At 34.0% G+C, this 10644-nt stretch overlaps 1 pseudogene; it reads right to left on the bottom strand.

Annotated features, from left to right (window-relative positions):
* Nucleotides 1-4172: 4172 nt before the first annotated feature.
* LOC112302846 (heat shock cognate 71 kDa protein-like) lies at nt 4173-4558 on the bottom strand (annotated as a pseudogene).
* Nucleotides 4559-10644: the final 6086 nt, after the last annotated feature.

Genomic DNA, 10644 nt, shown 5'->3' with positions numbered 1-10644 from the left:
TATTGAACAATAATTATTTATTATTCAGTCATTTAAAGTGTTTCTCTTACTACATAGTAAAGGAAGAGTAGTTCTGGTATGTCAGTTTGATTTAAAAGCAAAGTGGCCATTTTTTTTCTTTTACTTTCAATAAGTGTGTTGAATAATCCCATGGGGAAAGCTTTTTCTGTGACAGATATTTATCATGGTAAAAAATGTTGAGACTATAAAACATTTTTAAATGTTACCATGTGACTATTATTTCAGTGCATATATTTCTGTGTAATGACATTTGCCATCTGGCATTCTTACAAATAAGTCTTCTTTCTTTACACGCTGTACATCTTTTTGCTTGTCTTTTTCAGTTTGTGTCTAGTCATAATTAATGTCTAGGTTCACATAATAGGCTTCTCCTGCATGTTCTCTTAGCTAAGGAAATAAGTACTCAAAAGTGCAACATCATAGGCAGGGAACAAAGGATTCACATTCCACTTTCTGGGTTAGAGAGCACTGATGTGATTCTCAGGAGCCAAGCTTCTTAGCAAAGAAATGAAGGATTTACAGCCCTCCAGCTTTCTCAGCTACCAAAGCTCTTGAAGGCTTTCAAGAGCTGACCTTCTTAGCAAAACGGTGGATTCTTTTAATGCACTCACTATCAAAAGGTGGCATACCTGATTTTCCAGTGTTATGTGGATGCTATTAAAAGGGAGTTTCCATGGATACAGACATCAGTGGGAATGGAGCACGAATGTCCCCTTTTCAGACTTATTATTGCTCCAAATATTACTAAAACCAAGATCATGTCACTCTGTATTCACATTTCTTATGGCTAGCTTCTTGTTAATGAGGCAATGCTATTGGTAAGTAATTAGTACCTTTTTAAATGGTAGGTTCAGACACCAATGTATTTATGAGAGATGTGGTACCATGTGCATGGAGGTCAGTTAATTATCAATAGTTTACATAATGGGAGTTTTGTTATGGCTTTTTTATATGGCTTTAGAGAATACAAATTAATAAGAGACACCACACCCCCTGTATACACCCTCAGGATTAAAGACCCCTAACAAGTGTGCTTTATTTATCCCGGTTTGAAGACATTTTGAAAGCCAGTATTCAAAGATTATGAGAAATCACCTGAAATTACTCTGAGTAAATTGTTTGGGAGATGAATGGAAATGCAGGCTGACGAAAGGACAGGGTCCCTTGAGTTGACCCCTCACTGGGGACCCAAATCCTTTGCACCAAAGTGGGTAAAATGGTCAGAAGGTGGATGAGAGAAATTTCTGCACTCGTTGACATGGGGACCCCACACACTGTGGTACCGAAATCCACTGATGAAGCCCTGGCATGTGCTACAATTAACTGACAGAAGATAAAAGTTGTTGTCCCAGTGAAAGTGTTGATGTGAGTGTGGAAGTTGGAATGTGTAAACAGGTTTATGCAAGTAACTTGTGTTTCCTTCACCTGAGTGTTTGATGGGAAAAGGTGTTCTGTCTGGCTGCATAACCCTTACCTTACCACATGTTGTAAAATCAAAATTGTTAATAAAGTCAGAATGGAAGCAATAAATAAATAAATAAATAAGAAGACACCACCCATTACTTAAAGTAATAACAGTATTTATCAAATTGAAGACCCTCTTTAAATAATGTGAAGTTGAACTTGTATCACAGCACTGCAAAATTCCCCTTCACCTTTCTTTTTGCATTTTGGGAGTTAATTCTAAGTTTATATTATGCCCTTATCATTACACATTTGTGGAGTATTATGATTAAAGTCAAATTAGTTTTTACCAAGAACTGAGTGTCAAATGTGACACTATTATGTGTGATGACAAGTATTAATTATCAATGTCTAGCTTTTAAAAATTTACTTAACTATTTATCAAAAATGATATATAATAAGACCTTGAAATTGGAAAAAAAAAGTTGTCTCCAAATTATAACTTTTGTGTATGGAAATTATTGGTAAGAAATCAATTTCTAAATGCCTTTAAAGAAACACATTTACCATGCTTTCTTCAATATTGCCATTTTCCATTCTTTGAAAAGAGGTAAAAAAATAAATTAATTATGTCTTTAAATATCTACCTACATTTCAGTCAAACACTTGGAAGGGTAGGGAAAGTGGAGAAAACTTTCACAGAAATTCATCAAACCTTCAATTGCCACAAATTGGTGTTAGGTAGCATGAGCAATTTATTAGATTTATTGCTTTTATTTGTTCACATAAAGGAAGTTATAAGGTATTCCACAAAAGAAGATAAAATTGAAGGTTGTTGGTATAAACTGTTATTGTTGTAAACTATCCAAACAAAGGATGTGACCTAGGAATAAAAAGTAATTCACTTTATCTTTCTGTCACCTAGATATGTCTCTCCTTTGAGTCATCTCTGAGTATTTTCCATTGTTTTATTTTTCACCCTTGTTGTGAAGGCATTCTTATTGTTTAGTAAGCAGAATTAGAGTAGCTGAAGTTTACAAAGTCAATGGCTGACAAACAATAAGGTCAATGTCTGTTCCATCCTGGAAAAATTGAGGTTACAACAGGTGAAATTATCATTCTCTTTTGTTTCTGTGGCTCTAATAGAATGCCAGAGAGTCCCTGACCTCTGCTGCCAGTCGTGTCTTACTCTAATAGCAACGTGTAACCTTTGACACTCAATTAAAACAGGAAATAAGGCAAAGAATGGGTCAATATGCACGTTTGGCCAATGAAAGCTCTTGAAAGAAATTCCAAGGGGTTTTTAATAAGCCATAACCCTTATTCATTTGGCACACAGACATTACAGTTATGATCAGTAAAGTTAAAGAACATAGAAACAAGAAAATAACCTGTGTTGTTTGTTTTCTTTCTGACCCCGAGACCTGAATATTAAGGTGTCCCACAACAGACCAATTCACATTACACGTTCTGATTTCCCAGGGTAAGGGTGTTGCTGAAAGTGAAAGGATAGTTGTTTTGGGCGTAGAAGTTTGCTGCCTTGAATAGTCGTATCTTTTCATTTAACGTTAATTTATTTTCTAAGTAAAAGAGTACCACGGTGTACTCTTTTTCTCGTGGAATACAGCAGTGTAAGTTTTGAGAAGAGTTGAGGGTCAGCGTTGGTAATAGTTTTGCTGATCAAATGGAGAGGCGTCCACATAAGAGAGAGCAGGTGCACTGTATTCTGATAAATCTTGCAAAGTGACGGTTGGTGGGTAAATGTTTCTTACATAAATTCAAAGACACTATCTCACGTTTTACAGAGGAAATGATGAGAACGTAGGACAAAGGACATTCGTGGCAAAAAAGCTATGTCAGAAGCAGAGTGGTCTTGAAATTTACTAGGTCTACATGCAAATCCTAATTTTATTTGCTAGAAATGTGCCTACGAATAAATTAATGATTTTTGAGATATCATTTTCTGTGAATCAGAGATAATATTATACACCTCTTTATACTACATTATTTCTTATTATAGTTTTTGACTAAATGAGATGTTCTTATTTAATTATTCAGTGATTAGCATACAACAAGCATACAATAAATATTTCTTAGCTCTTCATTAATTTATTTTATATTACATATTTCTTTATTAAACAAATTGATTTTATCTACTATGAAAGTTGTTTGAAGCTCCACAAACACAGCACCAGAGTACAGTATTTCATGTAAGGTGGTCACACATTTTCATTTCAAGTAGAATGGTTTAGACAGGCTCTGGCCTACGCACCACACCCAGGCACACCAGCGTGCACACACACTTTCAAAGAGATCTGGAAATACACAAGTCAAATGCCCATCACAGCATACTGTGGGTAGTGAGACTATGACATATTTTTTCTTAGTTTTTAACTTTCTATATTATACATTTACTGTTTTTGTAACAATAATATAAAAAGATACAATAATATTTGTTTGCAAATCATCTACTTAGTCTATAAATTATAAAATAGATATTTGATACTCTTTTTTATGGTGCCAATTTTAAATAGTTTTATTTAACACATGGCATTTTCCACTTTACAATACAGTGCTTATAAAGTGCATTATTTTCTTTCCCTGTGCACATAGTCCATATTCAAGTATCAAGAATGCTGTCTTATTATACAGCAGCTCAACTTTTAAAACTGCCATGGAATTTGCTACAAATTTGGGTCCTTCAATATTTTGTGTGGAACATTGCTAAATATATGCAAAGGGTTGGCTTAATCAACCTCTTCTATGGTGGGCCCAGAGGAAGCGCCCCAGATGGAGGGGCTCCATCACCAGGGAAGGCCCCAGGTATTCTTCCTGGCATGCCTCTTGCACTCTGGTACAGCTTAGTGGTGATTGGGTTGCAGACTTTTTCCACATCTTTCTGCTGAGGTTCAAATTCTTCCTTTTCCACAGTCTGATTCTTATCAAGCCAGCTGACAATTTTATTGCACTTGTCAAGAATCTTGTTTGTCCTCATCATTGATCTTGCCTTGAAGTTTTTCATCTTCAACAGTTGCTTTCATGTTGAATGCATAGGATTCATGTGCGTTCTTGGAGACACCTCGTTTGGCTGCTTCTCATCTTCAGCTTCGTACTTCTCAGATTCCTGGACCATGAGCTCAACCACTCTTAGAGAGCCTCTCAGTTAAAAAAAGATTAGGAATATTATCTGAACACCATCTCTTGTTTTCAGCACTGATAGGTTCCTTAATTTCTGAATGCATGTATTAATCGATGAAAAATGTGTTTTCTATACCTTGACTGATACTAACCTCATCTTCCCATTTTAAAATAAAACACTAGTGTGCTATTGTGATATTGGACTCACTAGGGTTTTACTGAGACTTTCCATTAGATTACTACATTAAACTTTGATATGTGCAAAAATGAGATTGGCCTTTAGTTTCCTTTTTTATGTGCAAGATAATATTTATTATAAATACTCTACTGGTTTTTGAATAAAGAACTTGGATGTTTTTCTTTATTATAAGTAACATTTTGCTTATTCACTTTTCAGAGATTTGTAGAACTTCCTTGTGGCATCAGCTGTACCTGATGCATTTTGGAAGAATAACCCTTAGTCAATTTTCTTTATTGTTTCTATGGATTTAAAATTTCCACTTATTCTGGATTCTGTGTTGTTAATGATATTTTCTATAAAAGAATTCATTGAATTTATTACATTGAGTTTTGTGAAATATTTAAAACATTCACTACTTATTGGATATGCTCTTCCTTCTTTATTAAAAAAATACTGAATATAATGGGGTTACATTTGTTAATAAAATTATATAGGTTTCAAGTGTACATTTCTTTCTTTTTCTTAATGTTTTATTGTTTATGCTACCCCAGTTGCCCCATTTTGCCCTCTTTGTCCCCCTCCACCCCCACTTCCGTAGTCAATCCCTGTACCTTTGTCCATGTCCATGGGTCCTTCATGTGTACTCTTTGACCAATCCCTTCACCTTCTTTCAAACGGTCACCACCTTCCCCCTCCCCTCTTATAGCTGTCAGTCTGTTCCATGATTTCATGCCTCTGGTTCTACTTTGCTCATTAGTATAAGTGTGTTCATTAGATTCCTCTTTTATAAGTAATATCATAGGACATTTGTCTTTCACCAACTGGCTTATTTCACTAAAGCATAAGAGTGTCTGGTACCACCCATGCTATCATGAAAGGCAGGAATTCCTCTTTTTTTTCCTATTGTGTAAATGTACCGGTTTTTAATCCAGTCAACTACTGATGGGCACTTAGGCTGTATTCAAATCTGTTAGTGTAAGTAGCACTGCTATGAACATAGGAATACATAAATTCTTTTGAATTAGTGTTTTGGGATTCTTAGGGTATATTCCCAGCAGTAGAATCACTGGGTCAAAGGGCAGTTCCACTTTTAATTTTTTGAGGAAACTCCACACTGTATTCCACACTGGCTGCATCAGTCTATATTCCCACCAACAGTGCCCTTGTCTCTACATTCTCACCAGAACTTTTTGTTTGCTGATTTATTAATGATAGCCCTTTTGGCAAGTGTGAGGTTTCACATCACATCATGTTTTTAATTTGCATCTCTCTGATGGCTAGTGATGTTGGGTATATTTTCATATGTCTATGGACCCTCTGTATGTCCTACTTAGAGAAGTGTCTGTTCAGGTCCTTTGCTCATTTTTCAATTGAATTGTCTTTCCGGTGTTGAGATGTATGTGTCCTTTATGTATTTTGGAGATTAATCCCTTGTCTGATGTATCATTGGCAAATATGTTCTCCCATAAATTTGGTTCCCTTTTCATTTTGATGATAGTTTTTTTAGCCATGTAAAAGCTTTTTAATTTAATGTAGTCCCATTTGTTTATTTTTTCTTTTATTTTCCTTGCCATAGGAAATGTATCAGCAAAAATAATGCTACATGGGATATCTGAAATTTTACTGCCTGTTTTCCACTAGGATTTTTATGGAATTATGACTTATATGTAAGTCTGTTATCCATTTTTAGTTTATTTTTTGAGGGTGTAAGTTGGTGGTCTAGTTTCATTTTTTTGCTTATAGCAGTTCAGTTCTTCCAACACCATTTATTGAAGAGACCATCTTTACTCTATTGTATGTTTGTGCCTTTTTGTCAAATATTAATTGATTATAAAGACATGGATTTATTTCTGGGCTCTCTATTCTGTTCCATTTATCTGTGTGTGTATTCTTATGCCAGTACCAGACTATTTTAATTACAGCGGCCTTGTAAGTACAGTGCGATTGACATCAGGTATTGTGATACCTCCAAATTTGTTCTTCTTTCTCAAGATTGCTGCAGCTCTTAGAGGTCTTTTTTGGTTGCATATAATCTTTTGGAATATATTTTTTTAGGTCTGTGAAATATGCAATTGGTATTTTAATAGGGATTGCATTGAAACTATAGATTGCTTTGGGTAGTACAGATATTTTAATGATGTTAATTATTCCAATCCATGCTTCCATTTATTTGTATCTTCCTCAATTTCTTTCTTCAGTGTTCCATAGTTTTCTGAGTACAGGACTTTTGCTTCCTTGGTTAAGTTTATTCCTAGGTACTTTATTGTTTTTAAATATTAAATGGCTTTTATTCTTAGTTTGTCATTCTGATAGTTCACTGTTGGTGGACAAAAATGCCATTAATTGCTGAATGTTTACTTTGTATCCAATACTTTGTCATTTTCACCTATTAGGTTGACTAGTTTTTTAATGGAGCCTATAGGGTTTTCTATATACATTGTCATGTTATCTGCAAATAATGACAGTTTTAATTCCTCCTTTTCAATTTAGAAGTCTTTTATTTCTTCTTCTCGTTTGATCGCTGTTGCTAGGACTTCCAGTACTATATTGAATAGTGAAAGCAGACACCCCTTACTTGTTCCTGATCTTAAGTGAGAAGCTTTTAGTTTTTGCCCATTGAGTATAATGTTGGTTGTAGGTTTTTAATATATTGTATGTATTATGTTGAATTATGCTCCTTCTGTCCCCACTTTGCCCACTTTGTTGAGTGTTATTTATCATAAGTGGGTGCTGGATTTTATCAAATGCTTTTTCAGCATCTCTTGATATGATTATGTGATTTTTATCTTTAGTTTTGTATATATGATGTATCACATTTATTGATTTGTAAATATTGTACCATCCTTGCATCCCTGGAAAAAATCCCGCTTGCTTATGTTCTATGATCTTTTTAATGTATTGTTGGATCTAGTTTGCTAATATTTTGAGGAAGATTTTAGCATCTATGTTCATCATCAATATTGGTCTGTAATTTTCTTTCTTTGTTGTATCTTTACCTGGTTTGGGGATTAGGATAACACTAGCCTTGTAAAAAGATTTTGGCAGTTTTCTCTCTTCTTGAATTTTTTGGTATAATTTGAGAAGGATAGCTGTTAATTCTCCTTTGAATGTTTGGTAAAATTCACCTGTGAAGCCATATGGTCCAGGGCTTTTGTGTGCTGGGAATTTTTTGATTGCTGCTTCAATTTCGTTATTTGTTTTCTGTCTATTCAAGTTTTCTGCTTCTTCCAGATTCAGTTTTGGAAGACTATATGTTTCCAGAAAATTTTCCATTTCACACAGGTTTTCCAATTTCTTGGCATGTAATTGTTCACAGTAATTTCTTACAGTCCTTTGTATTTCTGTGGTGCTAATTCCTCTCTTTTGCCAATTCTTCTCCTCTTTCGTTTCTGATTTTATTCATTTGGGTTCTCCTTTTTTCTTGCTGAGTCTGGTTAAGGGTTTATCAATTTTGTTTACCTTTTCAAAGAACCAGTGCCTGCATTCATCAATCCTTTGCATTTTTTTCTTTTTTAGTCTCTATATCATATAATTATGCTTTGATCTTGATTATTTCCTTCCTTTTACTCATTCTGGGTCTTGTTGATGTTTTTTTAGTTCTTTGGGTGTAGGATTAGGTTGTATATTTGAGATTTTTCTATCTTATTTAGGTACGCCTGTATTGCTATGAACTTGCCTCTCATGACTCCTTTCACTGTGTCCCATAGGTTTGGGGATATTGTCTGTTCATTCTGTTCATGGGATGTTTTCATTTGTTTGCAGGTACTTTTTGATTTCTTCCCTGATCCCATTGTTAACCCATTCATTATTTAATAACATGTTATTCAGCCTCCATGTATTTGTATGTTTTTGAGGTTTTTCTTGAGGTTGATTTCTAGGTTCGAGTAATTGTGATCCAGAAAGATGCCTTATATGATTTCGATTTTCTTGAATTTATTAATAGCTATTTTGTGTCCTATCATGTGGTCCATCTTTGGAAATAATCTATGTACTCTAAAGAATGTATATTTTGCTTCTTTGGAGTGAAATATTCTGTAAATATCAATTAAGTCAATTTGATTTAGTGTGTCATTTAATACTTCTCTATCCTCGTTGATTTTTTTTTGTCTGGAAGATCTATCCATTGTTGACAGTGGGTTGTTAAAAATACCTATAATGACTGTATTGCTCTTGATCTCTTTCTGAAAGTCCTCAAGGATTTTCTTTATATATTTAGGTGCTCCTATATCAGGTGTATATGTGTTCACATGGGTTATATCCTCTTCTTGGACTGCTCCCTTAAGTATTATGTAGTGATCTTCTTTGTCTCTTGTTATGACCTTAGTTTTGAAGTCTATTTTGTCTGATATAATTATTACTACTCCAGCTTTCCTTTCATGTCCCTTTGCATGGAATATTTTTTTCCATCCCTTCACTTTCAGCCTGTATAAATCTTTTGTTCTAAGGTCGGTCTCCTGTAGACAACATATTTGTGGGTCTTGTTTTCTTATCCATTCAGCTACTCTATGTCTTTTGATTGGAGCATTTAATCCATTTACATTTAAGGTTTTTATAGATAGGTACTTAGTCATCACCATTTTTCCCTTTGTACCTCCGTTTTCTCTCTCTCTATTTTTTTCTTCTTCTTAGAGCAGGCCATTTAGCATCTCTTGCAATGTTGGTTTGGTGGACATGTATTCCTTTAGCCTTTTTTAACCTGGGAAATTCTTTATTTCACCTTCCATTTTTTAAAAAAAGATTTATTTACTTATTTTAGACTGAGTGGAAGGGAGGGAGAAACATCAATGTGTGGTTGCCTCTCACTCACCCCATACTGGGGACCTAACCCGAAAAACAGGAATGTACCCTGACTGGGAATCAAGCCAGTGACTCTTTGGTTCACAGGCCAGCACTCAATCCACTGAGCTACACCAGACAGGGCTCACCTTCCATTTTTAATAAGAGCCTTACTGGACAGAGTACTCTTGGTTCCAGGCCCTTCCTTTTCTTTCTTTTTTCTGCCATTCATTATTTTGTGTATCTGTGCATTCTCCATTGTTTTTGATTTGATTATTTCTAGTTTGTTTTTAAATTTGTCTTTTTCAAAAATACTTGCTCTTTTTATGATTGATTCTACTGTGTTCTAGCTTATTAAGTTCTAATTTTACTTTAAAATAATTTATTAATTTTCATATTTAGGGTACAAAGTTCATCATTTACCTGTAATATCTACTTTATTACTTATGTCGTTTAGGTCTTCTATAATCTTGCTTTTTTTGACTATTTGATCTATTTTGGCATAACGTGTATATTAAAGACTCCTATTATGTTTGTGTTTCTACCTATTTGCCTTGGATCTCTGATAGATTCTGTTTTCTAACAGCTTGTGCTTTTCTATTTGATGGATAAATATACATAACTGTCATGTTGTCATAAGTTGTAGCCTTTAGGATTGCAAACTGACTTGGTTTGCTCGTTTGATAATTCTATGGCTGAATTCTACCTTGTCTTATTACCAATTATATATCCTCTATTTTTTTTTTACATACCTACTGTGTCCTTGCCCTTCAAATTTTCTGAATTGCTTTGTTTACGTAGGTCTCTTGTACACAACAGATAACCTTATTTGGCTTTGGGAGCAATCTTTTTTTTTTTCTTTTAATAAGCCATTTAATCTTATTTAAAATTTTTGACATTACAAATTTTTGTCAGTTCTATGATTTATTTTACTTTATGTTTACTGCTTCAGATGTCTTTCACTATGTAGATTGTACTCTTTATTTTTTAAATATTTTGATATTTATGATGCTCTATTATTTGTCCTATTATTAAGCTTTATGTTAATACCAAAATATTATAATCTTATCTTCTTTTTTTAGACAATAATTTTTGGTTCCCCAAACTGATAAACAATAAATTTA

This window comes from Desmodus rotundus, chromosome 1 (genome assembly GCF_022682495.2).
Source record: "Desmodus rotundus isolate HL8 chromosome 1, HLdesRot8A.1, whole genome shotgun sequence".
In the NCBI taxonomy this organism is placed as follows: Eukaryota; Metazoa; Chordata; class Mammalia; order Chiroptera; family Phyllostomidae; genus Desmodus; species Desmodus rotundus.
This window is presented reverse-complemented; position numbering and strand designations above follow the sequence as displayed.